Source organism: Morone saxatilis, unplaced genomic scaffold (assembly GCF_004916995.1).
Source record: "Morone saxatilis isolate NCDOM2014 unplaced genomic scaffold, NCSU_SB_2.0 Contig15, whole genome shotgun sequence".
Classification (NCBI taxonomy): Eukaryota; Metazoa; Chordata; class Actinopteri; family Moronidae; genus Morone; species Morone saxatilis.
In genome coordinates, this window is record NW_023339707.1 from 22,814,774 (window position 1) to 22,834,798 (window position 20,025).

The 20,025-nt window shown below is 41.3% G+C and overlaps 1 protein-coding gene across 1 annotated transcript in view; it reads left to right on the forward strand.

The window, feature by feature from the left end:
* The window catches only part of plekhg5b (pleckstrin homology domain containing, family G (with RhoGef domain) member 5b), a 61,077-nt gene that overhangs the window by 11,924 nt on the left and 29,128 nt on the right, over positions 1-20,025 (forward strand). The window lies entirely within an intron of this gene.

Consider the following 20,025-nt stretch of genomic DNA (forward strand, 5'->3'; position numbering starts at 1 on the left):
ATAAAAGCCAAAGAATGAGCTGAAAGACACTATAAATCTCTATAAAGCTGAGGGGAACTGTAGTGTCGGGTGATAATAAGTAACCCCTTCCACATACAAGTATTTGTTTGTTCCACTGTCAATATAATATATTTATTATAGCAGCTTTAAACATTTGACCAAACTAATTGAAAGAAATATAGATTTTCAGGTGTACTTCTACAACAAACAAGTTTTGTATTTTATGTAATTCATTTGTTTAATCTTTATTTAGAGATCTTTATTCACTTTAACGTTAGAGGGTGTTTTTCTGTTGTTCAGTGTTAAAAAAGCTGCAAGTCAGACAGTCAAAAATGTGGTCAGTAAGCAGTGAGTAAAAGGAATTACATTTTTAGATTTATCAGTTGGCTTTCAGAGCTTAAATGATTGCAACATGATGCATCAGTCATTTTCTAAACACTTCACAGTATTTATTGCTAGAACAGAAAACAATGATCTTTCCGTCCTAGTCAAGAGGAAATAACCCGAGATGTCACAATTCATAATATTTTTGGCAATTTTAGTACTTTGAGGTGTGTATAACAACAGTTAGAAGGTGAGTCATGGTAGTTTGGGCATTTCTGGATCTGACAATGTATTTCTCAGGCTCAATGTTGTATGGATGTTGCTCAAGACTTATTCATGCATTGCCTGTAACAAACTTTAAACAGCAGGGGGCAATGTCATGACCTACAGGGGCTCAGTCTGTTGCTTATCCTCCTCTAGAGCTCACTCACTCTGCATTTGGTCCACAAGTGAGGAGACATTTCTAAGAAGAGTGAGAACATAAATACATCCCTTGACTTTAGCCCACTCCACCCACTAAACATATTTAGACGCATCAAAGAAGGCATTTTTACTCAGAAATTTAAATAAAACATTCAACTTTTATATTTCACTTTTAAGCGTTTTTAAAAAAAGTACTACTCTTTGATATGCCGGCGGCTTGGCAACAGGACACAGAGCAGGCACAAACACAGAGAGACAGAGCGAGAGAATCTTAGGCCGGTCCTGCGCTGCATTTAAACCATTTTATTCCCAGACAGGCCTGCCTTTGGTCTCCTACTGCCATATATCATCTCCCGACGGGGCTGCGTCTCTTCCAGTCACAGCATGACTGGCCTGGAACTGAATGAGTTCACCTGCACCATAATTTACTGAAATCACACCAGGTGTCAGCCTCTGTACTTGTGCTGCCATAGCTCAGCGCTGTCACCACATTACACAACAGCACTCAGAGGCTACTAGAAGGCTTTTAGAGGGCCCGACACATGTGTTTCCAAGAGGGTTTGCTGGTGTATTTAGATGCTTTGCTGTGGGTTTCTGCAAGCCAGTGGGATTTAAGATCAGCCTGCAGGTGTCCGACTGGAGTTAGTTCTTGGCCGAGTTGGTGGGATTCATTTCAGATTTTACGCTGGTTAGCGTTTAATGCTAGTCTGAGCTTGTTCTCTGGATTCAGACTCCCACATAGAAGGGTTTATTATCCCTGATCGCTTGCCACCCCCTCCCAACTCTTAGCTTCAATCCCTGTCTCCTTCATTTCATCCGCTCACTCAGCTTCGACAAGGCAGGACCAGACAAGACAACTCTTAAGGTGTGGGTCGCCTCGGCAACGGGCCCCTCCCAGTCCAAACAGCTGGAGGCACAGGGATACTGTGGAGAGAGAGTCTGGGGTTTGACGTAGACCGAAAGGATGAGGAAACGTTTCAGTCGGTTTGCTTTCACTTTGGGCTTTCTCTCTTCCTGTAAGTGCAGTTCCATCCGCTTGTAATCCAAAAAAAAGTCAAAACATCACAAAACAGTTTTTACATCGACTCACGAAAGTTGACTAATCGATACGAACAAAAGAAGATACTGGCGAATATGACTTGTCACTCCAGCTTTCGCTCTATTGAAGAGATAGAAAAAAAGCAACAGATAAAAAAAGGCAAACTGATCTGTGTGGACCAGTGAGACTGTAACGCTCTCAAATTAATACACAAAACAAACAATATCGACACCATGTTTTCTACATGGTTTTCTAATGTTGGAGGTTTGACTAGTGCTCTTTTAATATGCCATCTTGTGGTTCTTCCTCTGTGGTTTGGTGGCACCTGACTGGAGAATTCGCACCAACTGTTTATCTCAAAATTATCTAGTAATAGTATTATCAACATTTATATAACAGTAGTGGATGGAAACTTTTACAGATTATCTGGGAATTCTGATTGGAAACCGGACTTGTGTGTCTAATGCCGTTACTCACTGCTCACCCGCATTGTGTTTATGGTTGGTCATTCTTTCTTTTTATGTGCTACTCTTCTTTTCACATTTAATCCCATATTATGAGTAATCTTTTGCTGATGTTTGAGGGGAAGTAGCTAATATCATATTAGTCAGACAAGCACAGACACACTCCTGTGATGTATCTCACACAGAATCACCTCATTACTAGTGGTTGAATCATTTAACCTTTAGCTAAAAGCCAAATGAGATTTTTTTTTCATGCATATTTTTGCTTTATTCCCCCACAAATACAGACACAGTGGCTCAACTGACTTAGTGCTTTCTGTTCCACTGACCTGCTTGGCCAAAAATCTTAACCTAACTGACACTGACAGCAAGCTGCTAAGTAAACACTCTGATTGGGCCGGATGCCCACTTTCTGTATGTGTCAACGGGCTGAGGGGTGCTGAAGGTATTAGGTGGCATTTACTGGTAGAGCTGGATTAAGTTCTGGGTGTCATGCAGTTACAGCAACAGCCGCCCAATTGTAGTCCCTCCTTCAGCCTGCAGGGATTCACTTCTCCTGTGAGATGGGAGCAGTCAGTCTCTCAGCATGTATGGGCTGTACAACAATTTAAAACAGCTGTGTGTATCCTCTTAGTTTACCTGCCTCTCTTCCACATCTTACATCTTCTTTTGAGGAATATTCTGCTAATGTTTAAAGAAGTCCTGATGGGCAGACCTGCCATGCATTTTATGGCTATACTCAATGAGTTATGTTTCTTTCTTCCTAGGTTTCCTTTTTTTGCCTTTTTCTCCGCGTGCATATGTTTCCATCCTCTTCAAAAATAAGCCATCACAGTTGATTTATTTCAGAACAGAAGAATACACTATGTTCATCAGTTTTGCTTGATTGCTACCCATATGTACTTCTCACAGCTTGTATTGTACTTGAGTGACTGCAGTCTACAGTTTTTAAATTGGTTTTCTGGGAAAAAATGTAAAAGGATGTGACCTCAGCTATAACTGTAAAGTTCTTGGAAAGTTTACTTTATGAAGTAATGCAAACCCCACTAATGGAAATAGTCTGCAGTGTTCTGATGACTCTGGGGAGCCGAGGAAAAGTTACCTAATCACTTTTCAACAGGAAACTGACCGTCAAGATACTCTGGTGTTAATTTGTTTATGAAGGGAAGGGTGAGTGTGCATGTGTGCTCTTTTCAAGCATTTCATTCCCTGCTTCACATTCCCAAATGTTAACACAGCAGCTCATTTGGTTTTTTTTTTGCTGCCAGACTGAGTAGAAGTTGGGGCTTCATTATCTTTGTGGTTGTTGTTACTAAAACATCTTCATGCAGGGTTCTTCTGTAAAGCAAGCAGCTGTAAGATCAGATTGTGGAAGCATTACATTCTTGAACAGAGTTAAAAACTCTGTCAATTACTGTGCGACAAAGGTAGCTTTATTCTAATATTTGTTCAGGTACCAGTGTCAGACAGTAGACTGTTCATCAACCTGTGGATATTTTCCTGGCTGCCTGCTGGTGAGACTCAGTGCTGCAGTTGAGTTATTAGTTAGACCTACTTGTGTGCATGTCAGTGTTGATCATTGTTTTGTGTATATTGATTTAAATATTTAATTATTCCCACTTATTTTTTTATTTCATATTCCATCTATATGCATTGGTAGATTTTCATTTATTTACTGGAGAAAAAACACTAAGGCTGTGTATTGGCAAAAATTTGGCGATACAATACGAATCACGATACATGTATATTGTGATGTATTGCGGTTTCTTTTAAAAAGAAACTGTCATAGTATAAAAAAGACACCACCAAATGCATAAATGCTCTTTTTGTGCAATGATTAAACCAAACTGTGAATCTGCAGCCGTGCTAGCAGCCCTGTGAGGCTGTACTTAAACACAGTGGTTCTTTGAGCTAAATGGTAATGTTGGCATGCTATCATGCTCACAATGACAATGATAACATGCTTTTGTTTAACAGGTAAAATATTAAGAATGTTTACCATCTTAGTATTGGACAAATTGAATTTTTTACCTGACGATAGCGCTAAAGGAACAGTCAAAGGATCACCAAAGTTATTATAATTGATCCTTTGGGTAACATGGATACCAACCAAATTCCATGGCGAACATATAGTTGTTGAGATTGTTCACTCGAACCCAGAAACATCAACCTCGAGGTGGCTCTACAAGAAAAGTCAGGGGCTTGCCAAAGTCAGTGGCATCCATTGTCTGTGGACCATGAATGTTCAGATTCAGCCAGCTTGCTGTGGCCCAGTTGGCTGAGTGGCATTACAATGTACCAGGCTTTAATTAGACCTGTAAACCATCCAGTAAAGCTTAAATGCATTCAAAAATCATTACATTATTGTTATTCTGTGCACCCAGGAAAAGTGGTCTCAGGCAGCTTCTATGAGAACCTTTAGGGAGTTTGATTAGGTGGAAAAAAAGCACTGACTGACCCTGTCTTGCTTTTTAACACAGTTAACAATCTGCCTGTTGGGACCCAGTTTGCTTTATGATCGACCAGTGAACCATCTAATCAGTTCTACGACTATGAACAGTGTGAGTTTACAGTAGGTTGACTTGTCCCAACCCATTCATGAGACATCTTGTAAATAATTTCACTACATAGGAAAACTGTATTGATCATCAATCTTGCTTAAGGATAAGCTTTTGTATGTGTGCCAGCTGGTCTTTAACTCTACACGTCAGCTGACGATAACTAAACTTTTTCTTGTTAAGTTTATGTAGCATGATACATCCCGACAAAGACAGAAACGTCTTCCATGTGTTCAGTCATTTCTCTTACATGCCAGGCCAGCAGGCCACAACAGGCTGGCAGCTCCCTCTTGTACAGACACAAAAGGACTTCATCAGCAGGGAACCAGAGTGTCTTCCGGCCTGCTGTGCTTTTCCATCCCTATGGGACATGATAGTCAATAAGGAGCTGATGACCCTGAACAGTGACTCATTTGATATCAGTCCAGATTCACCCAGTCTTACTGGAATATGAATGATATGAAGATTATCATTATATGTGTTTATTAATTTACGGATTCAGATTAACTGCGTTTGACTGAATCGCTTGCTTCGTAGCATAACGAAAATAAACGACTTTACTTCTAACAGAGGGAATTACATTTGTGGTATAATGTTGCATGATATTCCCATTCTGAGCAGTGTAAAGTGATGTACAGGAACTGTGTGTAACTATATTTTGTGTACCTACCTCTATTTGTTTTTTTTTGTTTGTTTGTTTTGTTGTTTGAGCCTTGGTGGGTGGGATTCTCTGTCGTTTTGTGTTTTATAAATTGAAAATCTATAAATAAAGTACTCAAAAAAGGGGGAATTACACAATCTCCATCTTACAAATGAAAATTTTAATTAAAATGCAGCAAAAGGCAGTTAAAGTGACAGTGTCAGCGTATGATAGCAGTCTTAACTATAGAGATTGCTTTGTAACTAACATCAGTAAACCAGTTTGGTGACTTCATGACTTCACTTTGCCACTACATTTGAGCAAAAATATTTCTTGTTTCCCTCTTGTGGTCCACTTCCTCTCTCACTCAGTCAGGTATAAGCTGTAAACCTAAGATTGACATATTACCGTTATTCCAGTCCAGTATTCACTGTCTCTACCAACCCCCGCCTCTCTCTGTTTGTGTTTCTGTCAACTTTCTTCAGCAGTAAGTTTTATAAAGTTGCCCAAAACTTGTGTTTGAGATTTTTTTACCCATGATTCCCTTTTTAACAACAGCAGGTGAGTCGCGTGTGGAGTGGGCTCATTGTTAATGACGTATGAAAACGATCGAAACCATTGTGGTTACCGGGTGACATTGGCTCCAGCTGATGTGTTTACTGCTGTCCACTCGGTTTATCAGAGCTTTTTGGCTCTCAAACAACTGGCAGGTATGGCTGTAAATGATGCTGATGAAAAAGTAAATCACAACAGTTAAGTTGTAAAAGCAAAAACAATTCGCCGACAGATGTTAAAGTGCAGAGTCGGGTGATAATTCTGTTTGGGTTCGTCACTATGAGTGATTATTTTCACATTACACAGTCCTTTCATCCACTTTTAATGTAGAAATATTGATTAGAGCAACTGGCTGAAGAGAATTATGTGAAATTAAGAGAAATTCAAAGTGACATCATCCTGTAATTGCTAGTTGTGGCTACCATGGCCTTTGTTCAGCAAATGTTACATAATCTGGCTTTGAAGTATATAAAATTTATGTATTAAAAAAGTCCCACTGAGCTCAAGATCAAATAATGACCCAAAAATAATGATGTAACTCCACTGAAATGTGGAAAGATGCCGGTCCATCATGGTTTAGTGTAAAGAAAATCCGTTTGACGGGGCATCCAGCAATAACAAATGATCTGGACACTGACTTATGTGTGTCCATCCATACAATGTCTTGTCAGGGAAGTACAAACACTATGGGGGGGGGGGGAATGTACCACTGACGCCAGTTCAACCCCCCAGGAGCATCCCAGTCAGGAAGCGGCATTGCAGCAGACAGGGGAATAACAGGAAGAGGGTACCTGTCTGACGCTCCAATGGAAACGGCCTTGTATGTGCCGACCAACCGGCCGGGCTTCAAAGACTTAAGAGAAGGCCCCCAGTGAGGCGATGGATTGAGAAAACAACCCCCCCTAAATCCCTCACATGCGAAGACTCTTCTCATGGCAAGCCCCACTAATTGTTGGTTTGCTCTGAGTGTTTTGAGAATGTAAACAACCGCTCCTTAATGAAATGCCTGCACAGCTTAGTTAGAGAGGCGATAATAAGCTTTGAAAAATCTCCAATTCAGAACGTGTTATTATGGCTGTGGAAGCACTTGCTCTCTAAATCACTCTTAACTGAAGCCAGCCACGAAACTGTGGAACTTCCAGCAGCAGCCTCACGGGTGAAATATTTGGCTTTAATCCTTTCTCTTTTCTCTACACTTCTTTTTTTCACACCGACTTGCTCATCCTTGTTATCTTCACGCTCACAATTCCCTTTGTTTTCCCCCTTATTTAACCGCTCCCCAGAGCTTATGGTTATTGATGGGTTAATGCCAAGGTCAGGCATCAAGGAAAGGTCACTTGTGTTGAGCCCCCCACCCCCAGCCCATCTCTGCCTGCAACAATGCCACTGGGGTCTAATCCTTCAGGGTAATTGCATCGCTGCTGTCCACTCTTTTAAACATAGCCTCCCCTAATTAAGGCTGACAGTGGGGGGTGGCGGGACAGACATGGATTCAACAGGTCGCCTTGTTTTGAAGACACAAGACAAGGAGAGGCGGGGTCCTGGGGCATTAAAACCTACCCGCTCCCTCAGCCCGTTCACCTCCCCACTTCGCTTACTACAAACATGTAGCCCCCAGCCTCAGGGGTTTGGATTGTTTTTGCGAGCCAGCTAATTGCAGGGGATTTAAACACGGTTCATCTCGGATTAACCTGAATGACGAAAGAACAGAGTAGTGGGCTGAGTGTTTGTGGTCGGCGCAACAGAGTGTAACAGGACATTAGGCTATAAATCATACTTAACTCTAACACCACACACCCACACAATGCTGTACTCTCCCACACACACCACACCGTACTCAGGCTGTGACTAACGATTATTTTAATTTTAGATTTATGTGACAGTTGTTTTCTTGATTAATTGATTATATGTTACCAAGAGCCTACGGTCATGACATCAGGGGCCAGATGTATAGACGGTTTGTGGGCACAAAAACTACGTGTACGTCTTTTCCCCCCCAAACAGAAAATGGTATTTATAAAAGAAAGAATGCGTGCCTCCCCGCATACTTCAGACCAGGTGTACACATAGTTTTCTAGAGATAACTGCGGGTGAAATAATGAGGTGGACATGAAATGGAAGTTGAGAGATGTTTGTTACACAGCGGTTTGTAAAATGTTACTCGGAGGCGCATTTATAAACTTAATTTTAAATGTTTTATGAGTGAATACATTTTATCATTCTTTTTATTAACAATCGGCATCATTTCCTGTAAATTACCTTTTATTTGATCCTGAATCACTTTATGAAGTCTGTTTCAGTATGAACTGTATACATTAATCAATTAATCGACTATTGGTTGCAGATGAACACTGACTTTCTGTTAAAATGCAGAGTCTCTCCAAGGGCTTGATGATGTCACTGTGACATCATCAGGGTTATTTTTGTCTCATCTCTTATCTCAGCCTGAGAAGTAACTATGACAAGTAAATGGAATTTTTTTGGGGGGGAAAAAGACTTCCCCTTTGAAAAGAATGACTGGTTTTAGTCATTCTTTGAATAAATAGATTTTCAAATTTATTGCATTTTCATATTCTGATATTCTAATCCGTTAATTTACTAATTGTTTCACCATCACACAACACCAAAGGCATTTATTTCAGAATGAAATATCGGGTCATTTTTTAAATTTGATTTAAAATTAAAATATGGAAAGTAAGTTTTCTTATTGATTTATTTTTTATTTTAAAAGTGATCCTGGCATCAAACGTGGGCTCATAAATGTTTTTACTATCATATTTCTGTGTTGATTGTGTTTGACCAGATTTACTTCCCACTGGTCAGAAACCAGACTGAACTCATTTAACCTCTGTTCACCTCAGGGTCAAATGAAGCACTAAATCAGCCGGGAGAAAAAAAATGTGACAATGGGTCACTGAATTCCAGCTCGAGTTGCATCAAGATCAGCTGAACGCATCTACAACTTTTTCTCAGATGTAAAACAATAATTCTTCAGAAACAAGAGATCAGTTTCAGTGGGAGTTTACATGAGTCAGCCAGGATGAGTGTGAGCTTGTGGGGGTGTGATTGAGAAGGTGGGCGGGATTATTTTCCCGTCTGTGTGTATGTTTGTGTGCGTCTGTGTTTCTTCCCAGTAGACTGCTGTAGTAAAAAGAGTGAGCCTCTCAGATCTGTCACGCTCCTTCGATCACACCGAGTCTGTCAGATTAACTCCGTCCGGTGTTTTCACCCTGAAGTTCGGGATTATTTTAGGAGACTGACACACACTGACGCACTCGTCTGAGGGACTACAGAGCAAGTTCGATCTGATTTGGGACTAAAACTTTATCCACCTGCTGTCTATTGGACTTTGGAGATATTGATTGGTCCTTCCACTGAAACTCAAGGGGGGTTTCCTTTCCTGGGAAGTGGAGTTTTTCTATGGTGGGTAAATATAATGTGAAGACCAGGCTTTCTTTTGGATTCTAGTGTGATATTAACAAATATATTGTGTGCTGAGAGGGTTTGCATCTACAAACACTCTGCATTAGCATTGTGTTGTTGCAGTCTTCATTCATTCTCTGTAAATGCAAAGGATTGCGGACTAAAGTAGAAATACACCAGACGATGCTGATTATTTTATCAGTTAATTGATAAATATATCAGAAAACTGTGAAAAAGAGTGATGTTATCAGATCCCTTTTGTTGTTCAACAATCCAAAAACCCTAAAATATTGACTTATAATATCTTGTAAGACATGGAAAAGCAGCTAATTTTACCCGTTCAGAATGACTAATGAATTGATTAGTCAATTAATTGTTTAGTACAGATCTTCATTGGCTGGTTGTGTTTTTTGTGAAATACCTGTCTTTTCTTCTGTCTGTGTGAACACACATTAGCTCACATTCATTCGCATCTGTGCAGACCAGCACCTAAAGTCACTTTTTCCTCCTATGTCTGCATATTTCACATCTGCTTCTTATATCAACAGCCCAGTGTACCCCCTGGCACCCACCGGCCTTCTCTCCTTTCCATATTCATTGGAAGTGGTTTCCAAACAATCAATTTCCATGTCCTATTTGGAGCAGCTTGTGACGAAACCAACGTTCTAATTTAACTTGGAATACCCTGTTCTTTTTTTCTTTTTTTTTCCTCTCACTTCCTCCTTTTTTGGTCTTGTTCACCGCCCTCCTGTCTATCTCTCTTTCTCCTCCTGCCCTGAAGCTATGGATAGGAAGGCTGGTTGCGTCATAGTCCAGCCAGCATTGCCTGAGACAGCAGTCAGTACACTTGACTTTGTTAGAGCACAGAGAGACCAGCTGCTGGTGAGTGGTGTTTTTCTCATGTAATCGTATTGATCATCCTGAACTGAGCAGTGTCGAGCTCGGCTGTGTTTAGTTCTTCACTTCTAAGAGGATTTAGTGGTGTTTCTCCCCTCGAGGAGCAGCTTGAGTGTGTTGTTTTTCTCAGTGACGAAATTCTGACAGTGGCATGTGTCATTTGGGTGTCATGTAAATATTTGACTGTGCTACGGGGGCTGAGGTCAGTTGTGTTTTAGCAGAAGTAGATCTAAAAAAACAAAGAAACTGAAATCTATAAACTTTTGCTTTAAGATTCCTCCAAATACAACATATAAAGAAATGAATAAAGTCTCTGTTTCCAGTTATTTTGCCCACTTTTGCTCTGATTCATTTGAAAAGAGGGACCACATTGAGCTGTCCAATGGGGAAAATGAGTTGTGGAAGATGAGGAGGTAATATTTTTCTTGGGCAAACACTGCTGCATGTTGAAACATACCTTTCACTGGAATGCGTAGTCTACTTTACAAAAAGAGTTACAGTATTTCCTGTGCGCATGTTTGTTTCTTAGTTTTGTGGCAAACCCTGAAGTGCCTGTGCGCTGTCCTCTAGGCAGTGTATGATTTCACTTTTTAGATGATCTACTCTCCTGTATGTGATAGTGGCGGTCAGTCACTGGAGAGTTAATAAATATTTGGATTCAAACACCTGCAGTTTACATATTTATTACCAGAGGAGAAAATGCAAATGTTCCCTTATGGACTTTGAGGTTATTGACTTCCGCTGTGTTGCAGTATAGATGTGAAAATGATGTCACTGTGTAAATGATACAAAATGGGCCAATTTCTCCTAAATGTCTATAGTGCATAATCTGGGAAAAACCACTCCTCTTCCATCATGTGTCACTGTGCAGAGGAGGATGATATTATGAAATACTGTGTACAGTTACACAGTCTGTAGTCCATCTGGTGTCAAATACTATCAAACAAGCAAATGAGTCACACAAACTGATCCTGAGTCTTAAATGAGTCTGATTCACGGGGTATGATATGTTCTTGGGAGGATTATTCCAGTTCATAATTCTGTCAAAATTCTTGTCAAAGTCAGTTATATAGCCCAAAATCACAGTTTGTCTCAGGGGGCTTTACAAACTGTACAGCACCCTCTGTCCTCCTTAGACTCATGATTCAGGTAGGGAAAAAAAACTTTTTAACACTGGGGGAAAAAGTAGAAGAATCCTCAGGATGAGACCCCTCTCCCAGGATAGACGGACATGCAATGTATGCAGAGTCTATAAATTAAGTGTATTAAGATGACAAAATGTCCGATATATGTAGATAATAAGATACATTTATGTGAAGAATGTGGATGCAGGAGGTCAACTACAGGTTTAAACCAAGTGGGACCTGAGCCATACGACCTCCGAAGAGGTCACACAGAGAAAGAGAGAGAATACATAAGCAAAAACAATGTTGAACCTGGATTTGGATCAGAGTTTGGGCCACCCTTTTGCTGTTGATAATAGTAACATTTTTGTACACACCAAGTTAATTAGAGAGATCTGGGAAAAAGTAATAGATGCAAAATCTATGTAAAAAGAAACCTTTTTGAAGATAAAGCAAAGGCGAATGGTAAAATGATTACCCTTGATGAGCTGTATTGTTTGCTGGGTGCTAACAGGTTTGCCTCATTTATTGTGGCCTCTACAACGATCACCAGCTTTATGCTGCATTCATGTGGCAAACCGGATGTCATGTTAGTGGATGAGAGCAGGAAAGTGAAGTTAGGTGAAGCCAGCAAAGATTACCAGCAGCGGTAACGGTAGACTGCATTGCTGTCCAAAGTTTAAATATTTTACCTTTTTGCCTCCCCACCGGAATGTAAAACCAGATGTTACGTTGCTCTCTTACACAAGGTGAAAACATGGGCGACCTGGATAACAAGACCCTAATAAACTAAATCATTTTATTTAATATATTTGATTCCATTTTTTATAGACAATACAATGCCATGGCAACACATCGTCATGCGTGTTTGGTTTTTCCGTTCTGCCCTTCCGTCTGACTGTTTTCCCGTGCTTTGAGGAAGGTGCTGTCCGTCTGCTGTCTTCCTGAATCCATGTGAATGCAGCCTCAGCCTTTTACCATTAAAGCATGCATGTAGCCTTCAAGTGTAAATTCAGACTCTTTTTCCGGAGTTCTCGTTTTAAACTCACTCGCCAACTCACTGTGTTAGCATTAATGACCCAGCTAGCTACAGCTGATTAAATTCTGCTAGTGAAGGATACCAATAATACCAAGCTTATTCTGAGTTGCACATCTGTCCCCCTTATCAAAACTGCATATTTGCTGGCATAGCAACTGTAACTACGGGGGGCGTGGCTTAGCCAATAGTCAGCTGTTTCTTGCCCTGTTGGATTTGTAGCATTGACGTATTCCCAGCTCTAAGCAATTAGAGTTGTAAAGTAAATTGTAATAAGCAGAAATGATCCTTTTAAAGTATCAGTTACATGTGTTTCAATGTACAGTTTGACTTATGGAGATCATTATATGCACCTGCTTTCATTTGTTTCGTTCTGCAGTTATTAGCTTTGAATGACTTCATCCCCTGTTAAACATCCCTCCTCATCCTACATTTGATGTGTGTTAGTGAATGAACACGTACCAGAATTTACCACTGCGGGTCCTTTGATGAATACACTTTACATGTGTTTGGGTAACACACACACACATACACACTCACTGGGAGGAGGAAACACAACAAGTGCCTCTGTTTGAGTAAATCCATATGTGCGCGCGGCGTCAGGACTGTACGGTACCAGAGATGAGGGAGAGTTGGTTAATAGGGAACAGGCATGCAGACAGGCAGGCAGTCTTGTTGCATAACGACCGCAGTAAAAAAAAAAAACAGGCCCTGGCTCTCCTCCTCCGCCTCCTCACCCGGCCAGAGGACAGATGGCGGCAGAAGAAAGCGAGCGAGCGGCAGCGGCTCTCTCCCGTGCCACTCCTCAACAGATGCATCGTTTATTTATTGAAATATAAATCAGCGTCGGGCCAGGCCTGCCCAGGCTCCCCCTTTGATCTCCTGCAGCCTTACCGGGCGCTGTTTTCAACCCACCTACTGGGGCCACAGCTAATGGCAACTCTGGGTAGTGTTTAGGAAAGCAGGCCCTCTCCAGCGTACATAGGGAGGTCCTATGTGGTCATGTGCTCTGCTCCCAAGATGACAATGAAAACTGTCTCTTTAGAAAAAGGTAGCGAAAAGGTAATCCGTAGCAGAGTTCGACCTGTCTGTTGTCTCTGTCAGCTCAGCTTGACGAAAAGCATGTTTTGCCCTTTAAACTTTTTCTCTTTAGACTGTTTCTTTTCAGAGAGTTAGCTGCAGTTAAGAACAAATCAGTGTCTTGTGAGCACAGTTTAATGCAGGAAGATGAACGGCTGGAGAGAAAGTTACTGCCAGTGTGGAGTTATACTGAATGCAAGAAATATTGCGAAATATTGCAAAATAATATAATCTAGGAAAGTTGATGATGATGTAGGGCTAAAATAAGTTTGATTATTGATTATTCAATTAGTTGACAGAATAACAGTTACAATAATATTAGATAAAACGAGAAACCTTTATTAGGTTCTAGCTTCTCCAATTGTTAGGATTTATAACATTTTTTTTATACTTTATAAGAATATAAAATAAACCCTTTATGTTTTTTAAACTGTTTTTTTTTTAAATTTAAATTAAAGCTATTTTAAGATTTCCCCTTGCAATTTGGGAACAATGGGAATACCTCCTTATTTTCTGACATTATAGGTACATTATTATAAAGCCCTATATTGATGGTTTCTCTAAAGATTCCTGTAGATAAATATCTTCTGGACCTCAGTCATTGAGGTATTCAGTGAAAACAGTGACATTTAGTTTTGTCAGTATTACTCAGCCCTAATGTCGTTATTAATATAAATAAAGCAATTCCATTAGAATGCAGTGAAAGATCAGTTCTATCCAGAAATAGGAAAATAACATGTCAAAGTGAAAATTAGATATTTATGAAACATTAAGCTTTATTTGCATTAGACACAGTATGGTACACCTGTGTTTGTGTAGTCTCTGCTGTATGCACAGGTCAAAGGTCAGCACATCAGTGTATTTGACTGTGAAAATGAGACAGCAGGTGTCTTCCTTGGAGCTGTAGACCATGAACCACTGATGATGTGTCTATCTTTGATTAGTTTGATGTTGTTGAGTGTATGAGCTGGTCTGACCAAAGTCTGTCTGGATATTTGACTGACTTCACTGCAGTCATACTATTTGAACAAGACCGTGCATGACTCTGCTTCGTCTGGTGCTAACCAATCATTTGCATGCGTGGGTGTGCCTATTGGGATGTTCTCTTTTCTGTGTTTCTGTTTGAGAAAGAGAGAAATGGCAAGGCCAGGGTGGGTTTTTGAAATAAAATAAAAAGAGGGTTTGCACGATGCTACCTTGAGCTGACTCCTTCAGCCCCCCATGACTGATGAGGAGCGGTGTTAATACTAGCATAACTTACTGCTGAGGAGAATCTCGACCAGTTGCCAAATCAGTGATGACTTTCATGTTAGGACAGGACCTTAAAGCAGCCTTTTCTGTGGGAGTGGAGTGATGGTAAGCATTAAAGTTGGCCCGTGTAATTAAACACACTGTACCTGGATGTCACCCGCAGTCTCAACAAAGACTGAAGTGCAGTGAGACCTTTCAGTGTCAGACAGAAGGTTGGCTCAGACAATACGGTGTGTGCTCATCTTAACCAAACAGTATTCTCTATTATTTCCAATATGAAGCATTAGTTGAGCTGTTGTGCTTTGTGTTGATTCAGGTTTGCTTTGATTTCATGTTTTCAATACTGCGTGTGTGTGTGTGTGTGAGTGGGGAGGTTGATGATGGCCGCTTGGAACAATGTAAGGGAATTTAGTTTGCTCTATGGGTGTGGGCACCACTATGACAAACAGCTGTGTGTATGTATGTGTGTGTGTGTGTGTGTGTGTGTGTTGTGTCGCAGTACATGTGTGGGAAGAACATGTCAATAAAAGATAAGATTTTTTTTTTTTTCTCTTTGCCACATGTTTTTCTAGTAGATGCAGTAAATTTTGCGTGTTGCACATTAACCCCTAACTCCTGAATCCAGCCCCACCCCTCCACACACTCATACAGTCTGACAGTAAAACTTTGTTTGGCCAGCTCTTACTGTTAATTCTCACCTATCCTATTATTATACATCTGGTTGGCTGGATTTGTCTTGTGTTGACATTCATTTATCCACCTTTTAGAATTTGTTTTAATAGCAGGTTCCATTTTGAAACCAGTCCTTGGTCAAGTTTAGCTCCAACGCTAACGAATCACTTATTGAACCGTTTCCTCCCTCTTTTAGAAAAGTGCATGTTTAGCCTGCGCTAATGTTGCTTTCACTGATAAAAAATGTCAGCTGTAGCAGCTAAAATGAAACTTTTTGCTGTTGTTGTCTGGTTAATGTTCTCTGTCCAAGCTGGTATCTATTCTGGGCCTAGCCTTGTTGCTGCCTGTCTCATCCACTATGTGGGATGGTTCCCATAGAAAAGCTCAGAGCTGTGACAGATGCCTCTCAGTCGTCATGCTTAACTTCTTTTCTATTGTAGAAGTAAAAAACATTGTTTGAAAACATTTCCAATGAAGAAATTTCACTTTTCTATGGGAACCATCAGGGACAGTCTCCCACTCAGTGCAAGACAAGGAAGAAGAAAAGAAACATCACTCTGTGTTTGACCGTGAATCAACTGTATGAGTTGTGCCTCATTGGCTACGTCATGTCCTTATCAAGAGAATCCTATCCTAATAATATATTTTTAATTTAACAGTTCTGCATCGGGTTCTGCAGTATTTGGAGCAAGTAACTCAAGTATCCCAATACCTGAACTGCTCTTATTTTAATATTGGGAGCTAAGATCACTTTGCACACTGCTGTGTTTTATAGCCAACAAAAGGTGATACAGATCTAAATTTAATCTTCATGTTTTAGTTCTAACATAAAATGCTAAAAACTAAACCTGACTAAGGGTTAGATTTGATCAAATGCTATTAAACTCCAACTCTATCAAGCGTTACGTTTTGCTCACATACCCTTTTTACTCCTCATACACAAACGTGTGCACGGTGATGCATGTGATCACGTAAGGACTAGGTGTGCTCTGGCAGGACAAGCTGTTCCAGGGGAGGGGCCGAGTGTGGTTGGAGGGGGAAAGGCAGTCAGGTTGCAAACAGGAAGGAGGTCCGATCCAGTTTAGTTTTATCTTTACGAAACCATGAATGTCATCAGTGTATTCCTCCTGGACCTGGTTGTGGAGATAGAGAGATCAGAGCAGATTCTCCCTCTTCAATGCAGCCCTGTGATGAATGGGCCTCCTATCACACTGAGTCAAATCTGTAATCTGGGTTTGAATTTATCTGCAGCCTTTCCCTCAATGTGTCATATAATTCCATACACAAAGACTGATTACCCACAGATTTTCCAGCTTGTAAGGATGTGGTAAGCTGTCCAAACGCATTTAAAATTGTCCCCAAGAGCCAAAATTGTGATGGTGGTGAGGACGTTGCAGCTAAATTGAACTTCCAGGCTGTCGCTAGAAACCCACAAAGTTCCATCCTTAATTATAAATCACGTTTAAGACATTTGAATCTAAAGTCAATATAACCGTTCCCCAATTTAATGTCTTTAGCATCGTACTGTGCTCTGTAAAGTTGTTTGTCTGGACCAAAATTAGATCAAACTCTATGGCAGTGGCTACAATTTGTGTTTTAAAGTATAAAGTGGAATAGCCTTCACATGTTGCGTGCCAGTGTTTGGAGGATTAAGTGTTAAGGGAATAATCCTGATTCACCCCAGAAGACTCCAGTCATCTCCAAACAAGAACAGCTTTATTACAGCTGAGCGACTGGTGCGCTGCTCATCGATGACACTGCCTTTGAACGGGCATGCCTGCGTTTGCAAGTCCGTTTGTGTGTGTGTGGGAGTAGTGGCGTGTTTGCAGGATGTGTGGAAACAAGGGTTCATAAGCAGGTGCCACGTGGCATTGGATGTGCTAAGCCAAGACGAGGGCCGGTGTGTGTTCTCAGCTGTTGGGGAAGGGGGGATGAAGGTGGGGCCGTGAGTGTGTGTGTGTGTGTGTGTGTGTGTGTGTGTGTATGCATGCAGCATTGTGTGTGTGTGTGTATGCATGCAGCATTTCATCTACAGACATTTATGCTCCCCTGGACCTCCCCACTAATCCGGCAAGATCAGAGAGCAGGCGTGCAGTGTGTGTGGGGCAGGGGACACGCGACATACACTCACATGACACATGTTGTCTCACACATTCATATGCTCGCAGTACGAGGCACGCATGTCCTGTCAGCTGTCCGCCACGGTCACATTCACTTACAGTCCTCTTCCTCCTTGTTGAGAAAACTGATCCAGATCCAGAAACCAGTCGGATAATGAAAGTCAAGTCGCCCTCGTACCCACATATCAATCATCCCTCTCACTGATAGGAATGTTGAGTGAATCCCTGTTGCACATATCCCGAGCTCAAACACAGTTATTTTAGGTGTATATCTCCAGTTATCTGTCATGAATGTAAGATAACAAGCTTTTCTAGGTTTGTTTGAGGTTTTTCCATTTGGGGCTTTTTGGTCCAGTCGCGGAGGCTTTTCTTTTTCCTATGATGCACTCGTTTGTCTTGGCTTAAGCGTCAGATGTTTTCAGCTGCTTTAGTTGCAGCAGGAATGTGAACGCCCCAACTTGATAGTGAGTACCTATCTGGGCTATTGTCTAAATATGGCATCTGATTTGCTCGTATTTCTCTGGACCGACTGTCTGTCTCCACACCGCCGGGAGAACATACCACCTGTATGTGATGGGACATTTGACTCTGCCGTATGAAAATGCGCGCGCATGCGTTGACGTTGACTTCAGAGAAGCATAAGTAGGTGATGTTATAACAGATTTCTGTGACTTGTTTGCCTCTGCCATGAAGCTGTCTCTGTGGCAGCGTGGTCGTCGGGAGGTAAGTTGAGTTCAGTGACTCAGTCAGAGGTGAGACACTTCACTCCCCTGTACCTGCAACCTCTCCAACGTCATCAACTGCAACAGTTGAGAAATGTCTTAACCTGAAAAGTAGCACACTCACCACACAGCGAGCACAGGACTGAACAGGATCTGTTTGTTTTGACACATCAATGAACTTGTAGTCATTCATGGCCCTCAGAAGATGGATCCTACTGACTTTGGTAAACCCTGGATTTTCCCCCTTGGTTATCGTCATGTCGAAAATTACATTTGTCCAATATTTTTACGACTAAATACCTGCAAAGTTAATCTTTGTGGTTTGTGCTAATTAGCAAATATTGGCTAAAATGTTAATCTAAGATATTGAACATGGTAAACCTGATGAACATCAACTTGTGAGCATGTTAGCATGTGAAGAATGAATGTTAAATGGAATATGTTCACCTGCTAGTCACCAAAGTTGTTTTACTGTAGTTTGCTGCTGGCAAGGTAGCGCTTTTGACTTGATTTGATTTTGGAGGCTTTTTGTTTATTGCCAAAATATAAAAATAGCTGAAAATCCAAAACAGTGACAAAAACGCTTCATAATTCTCTGTGGCTTCATCACCACGCCTCACCCATTTCACATATGTAGTCATGTGAGCCATTGTTTATATACAAATATTAGTTATGGCCAGTTTTAAAGGGTAATACTGGGTCGTATTTTCATAGATTTGGTGATTATTCCAATCCATAATAACATTGGAATGGTCTGACTGTGTCACGCTTTGTCGTCACCGTGTTCCCAGAGCTCATCAATAACCAATAAACTGTGTCATCATAACTGATATAAATGAGCCAAAATGATTCAAAGTTGTAATAAACTGGAATGATCTTTTAATGCAGTTCTTTTAAAGTAGAACATGTCATGTTCACCACAGTAAACAAGGCCATTCCTGTAGCCTCACTGACTCTTGTCTCTGTTTCTCAGTCTCTTTCTATTTTAAACCTCTCTCTGGTCGGGGGGCTCTGTCTGGGTACAGTGACCCTGGGTGTATGAGAGGAAGGGAGGAGTTGGTGCTGGTGGTGGTAGAGGACAGAGAAGAAAGGGAGAGAGAGAGGAAAAAGAGGAGAAGACCCTGGCTTGTGGAGCTCAGAGCGGGGCTGTTTAATCTCTCCAGGACCGTCAGATGGCTTTGACAGAGCACAGGCACCAATTAGGCTGCAAGATTAGGGGGGCTTTGTACTTCTGAAAAGCTTCTGGATGGACCTGGGTTTATATCTTTTACTGGACTCCTCCCACCCTCCCCATAACCTTATCCCTCCCTCCTCCCCTCCTTCCCTCCCTCCCTCCTTCTGTCCTCTCCCAGCCGTGCGACCTGCTCTTTAAAATCTGCGATTATACCTGGCTAGACATTGAGAGGAGTGGATTAATAAGGCAGCTCGTCAGTGTGGCTTGGCAGGGGAACGCTGCAAAGTGAGTTAACAGGCCAAAGAGGTGGCGAGTCGGATGTTTATTGGGGTCCTGGGTGCCTGCTGGCATGGACATGGAGCCGAATTGCAGGAGTGGGGGAGACTCCTGCTCCAATCTGCAGAATATGACGGTAGAGTACCAGGGATGGGGACAGACGGAGAGTCATTTGAATTGAAATCTAAGTAACTTGCTGGCAACTCTGTTATGTATAGCTGGAGAATGTAGCAGTGAGTATGCGTGT